Source organism: Tamandua tetradactyla, chromosome 8 (assembly GCF_023851605.1).
Source record: "Tamandua tetradactyla isolate mTamTet1 chromosome 8, mTamTet1.pri, whole genome shotgun sequence".
NCBI classification, from domain to species: domain Eukaryota; kingdom Metazoa; phylum Chordata; class Mammalia; order Pilosa; family Myrmecophagidae; genus Tamandua; species Tamandua tetradactyla.
This window is the reverse complement of record NC_135334.1, coordinates 28,806,441-28,810,540: the sequence shown is the minus strand read 5'-3', so window position 1 is coordinate 28,810,540 and position 4,100 is coordinate 28,806,441. Positions and strand designations below refer to the sequence as shown.

Genomic DNA, 4,100 nt, shown 5'->3' with positions numbered 1-4,100 from the left:
ACTCCCCATGATTGCTAACAGATTGCAGAAAGTTACAGGTCATGCACGGTGCGGTCAGCTCTGTGGGTGGCAGAAGTCCTTTCTTCTCTTTGTTTTTCTCTTCATACTCTATTTGTGTGACAAAGTAAAGTTTTACACGCACAGTATCTTGTTCAAGTGTTGTTCTTGTAGCAATATCCTGTGAAAATACTACACTTTTAAAAAATACCTTAGCAAGTGTTTTAATCTGCCAAAGCTGCCAAAATGCAACACACCAGAGATGGATTGGCTTTTAATAAAAGGGGATTTATTTGGTTAAAGAGGTAGAGTTCTTCAGAGGAAAGGCAGCTAACTTTCAACTGAGGCTCTTTCTTACACGGGAAGGCACAGGGTAATCTCCCCTGCCTTCTCTTCAGGCCTCTGGGTTCCAACAACTTTTCCTGGGGTGATTTCTTTCTGCATCTCCAAAGGCCTGGTTGAGTGCTGAAATGAGTGCTGAAATGAAGTATGCTGAGCTGCTTTGGCTGTGCTATGTTGAGCTCTCTCATTTAAGCACCAGCCAATAAAATCAAACATCATTCATTGCAGCAGGCACGCCTCCTAGCCGACTGCAGATGTAATCAGCAACAGCTGAATTTCATACACCATTGGCTCATGACCACAGCAACAGAACTAGGCACTTTCACCTGGCCAAGTTGACAACTGAATCTAACTACCACAGCAAGAAACAGTGAACAATATCAGAAATAAGAACCATTATTTCTTGAAAGTCACAGAAAATCAAGTAACTCTACATGCAACAATGGAGAGGGCAGGACTCCTGAACAACAGCTTGTAATCCACCTGTCCAAACAAAGGTTTAATGGTGTTAAAAGTGCCAAAACTTTGCATAAATTTTAAGACCTGCCTTAATTTATTGTCATAAAGGTAATTAATATTTTATAATTAACTTAATTAACATACAAATTATTCATTCCTATGTAAATTCATCAAGCAAATTACTTAAGAATCATAGACAAAATATTAAGCGTCAAGGAATGTCAATGAAACAAGATAATTTATTTTAGCTTTTTTTTTTTTTAATGGACCCAATTTATCTTGAGTTGGCAAAGAAAAGGCAGGCATGATGAAGACTATGTATGTGGTTTCATTTACATTAGTTAGAGTGATGGGACAAAAAAAGCCATAGAGATTTACTTTCTTTTTTTTGGAGGGGGCAGAGAGAAGTTCTTGTGAATTCTTGAAATCAGGGAAACTAAAAGAGCTCATCTTTTTTTTACATCTGCCCATGTAAAAATGTAACCAAAGAAAATGAGGGATTTTGTGTCTATGTGTATGAAGAAAGCCCAACTTTGAAAAACTGGGATACTTTGAAAGTGTGGATTTGCCATTTCACAAAAGCCTTTTCTTGAAACATCAACAAAGCTGCTTCTGAGGTTCCAAACAAAAGAAACTCTACACTGCTGGGGGAATCTTGCCCTCAAACCATGTATACCAGAGACCTGGGTCTGTGTTCTGGAATAGTTAAGAACTGGAAGTTAAATGAAGTGATTCCATAGTCAGCATACCTTTTCAATACTTGTAGCAGTTATTGGGAGAACTGGCAGCCTTGCCATTCCCTTCAGCAAGTCTCTGGAAGAAATTATAGACATCTTTCAATGTAGTCACTTCCTTGTTTTTTTCTCGTAACGTGCACGCTGACATCAACAAACAAAAGTGTTTGTTTCACCTACAGTTTGGAAATGGCGTACAGTTTTTTTTTTTTCCCACTTTTTGAAATTAAAGAATTTTTTTCCCTTCAGCAAACTACCTGGACAGAAAAGCTTCAATCCTTGCACAAATGGAGCTTCTACGATGTTTGGTGCTGTGACTGCTGTATCAAAGAAGAAGGGGGTGCCTTGTCTTCTCATTGATTGTATTTAGTATAGACGTATTCCAGTTCCTCTAACAACTCTGAGAGAATTTTTGTTGACAGTCATAAAAGTGATTAACTTTATCAACAGCTGGTCTCTGAGTTATAGCATTTTTCAATGTTTTGTCCAGAAATGATAGCAGACAATGAAGTATGTCTCTACCACAGAGAAGCTCACTGGTTTTTCCTGTTTATTTGTTTGTTTGTTTCAGTGCATGGGCCCAGAATCGAACCTGGGTCTCCTGCATGGCAGGTGAGCATCCCACCACTGAACCACCCATGTAACCTGTTCACTCTTTTCTGAGAGGAAAGTTTCACTCTGAAAGAAGGAAAAACTCAGTCTTGGAACACTTCAAAAGATTTTGTGTCTGGGTTGGCTTACTTGGCAGATATTTTTAACCTTATGAATGAGATAAATCTTTCAATTCAAAGGCCCTGCTATCACCATTATGACTGCTCCTGAAAACAGCACAAGGCCTCTTGCCTAAGGTGGTGCTATGAAAGACAAGAATACAGACTCACATCTTTGCAAACTTGTAAATGCTGGAGGAAGTGCTTTAACTCAATGGACTTAAGATACAAAATCCTGTCAATGTATTTGAAAGGAGAAACCTACAAACACCTGGAAGCACTTCAGAACACTTCCAAAGTTATTTCTATCTTGATATCAAAGTTGAACGTAGAGCCAATTTTTTTTTCTGATATAAATGTAATCAAGATGTTGACCTCTTCAAGATGAAGTCATTGATTTTACGGCAAAAAACTACTACGATTGGGGCCTTGGAGAATTTTGGGGCTCCCTGAGAGAAACTTATCTTTACTTAGTGAACACCTTAATTCCATTTTCCACAAAATGTCTTTCAGGATTGGATTTTCAACTGTTACCATAAAAAAATCAAAATCAATGGGATGTCCAACATGACGTGTGTATTGTCTCAACAGAGACCAGCCCACCGTTTCATGTTCTTATTCCAGCAAGCAAATATAGCCTTTACATGGGTATGTCTATAAAAAATGAAAGTTAACTTGTGGCTGCCTGCATTTCAAATGAAATTTATTTTAATTTTCTGTCTTATTTTTAATGTGGTACAAAGAAACATCTACTACTATATCACAAATATGTATGTGTATATATATATATATATATATATATATAATTTTTATTTTGTGGGGGGGAAAGTGCATGGACCGGGAATTGAACCCGGGTCTCTCACATGGCAGGCGAGAATTCTACCACTGAACTACCCTTGCACCCCCTACAAATATATTTTAAAAGTAATATTTTAATAACCATATTTCAGTATGCTTGGTTTTCTTTGTAATCCTGTGTATTTGTTTCATGCATCTAAAAACATTGTCCTAGGGTAGACCATGATGGCTCAATGGCAGAGTTCTTGCCTGCCATGCTGGAGACCTGGGTTTGATTCCCGGTGCCTGCCCATGCAAAAAAAAAAAAAAACATTGTTCTGGGGTCATAGACCCTTCAGCAGACTACTCATGGGGTCCACGACATAGAAACAATGAAGAACTCCTGACATGAAAGGACAGGACCAGGTTCTTACATTGCTTAAATTTGGGAAAAGGTGGCTTTGACATATATTCTGGTGGACCCCGGAGAGAAAAAAGCTCCCCTCACAAAAGGGTGGGACAGCCAGATAGCTCCCGTGCTTCCAGGAAAACGCAGTGGAGGTGGCAGCCTTAAATGTCCAGCCCCATCACTCCCAAGTCCTAGGTAGGAAGGGGGAGATGATGTCAGCCCAGTGCATGAGCTAGCTCTTCTCTTTTCATCCTATAATACTTGATTCTAGGAAGTTTACCACTTTTGGATCAATTCCCACGTGGTGTGAAATCCATTACCGAGTTCTTCCTGTGTGCATGGAGTGTGAGGTTGTAGGGCCACAGAGAAGAGGACCACGTGGTGTCTTCACTGGAGGAGTTAATTTAGGTATAGAGACAAACCAGTGCACAAAACAATTAAGGATAATTAAATGCAAGGCTAGATGGCGTCTTGAGAAAAACCTGCCTGATGACTTTTTCATCACAGTTTCCCCAGAGTCTAGAATATTGCCTGGCACACAGCATGTGCTAGAAAAAATCATTGTTGAATGAATAAACTGATGACTGAATTTTAAAAATAACATCTATTTTTAATGAGAGTAATACATGCTTATAGGTGAAAACCTATAAATACGAAAGAATATAAAGAAGA

General features: G+C 38.8%; 1 non-coding gene across 1 annotated transcript; it reads right to left on the bottom strand.

Moving 5' to 3' along the window:
• Positions 1-3,071: 3,071 nt before the first annotated feature.
• On the bottom strand, positions 3,072-3,142 carry TRNAG-GCC (transfer RNA glycine (anticodon GCC)). Its single transcript has one exon. It is a non-coding gene; the product is annotated as a tRNA-Gly (tRNA).
• Between the last annotated feature and the right edge of the window lie 958 nt (positions 3,143-4,100).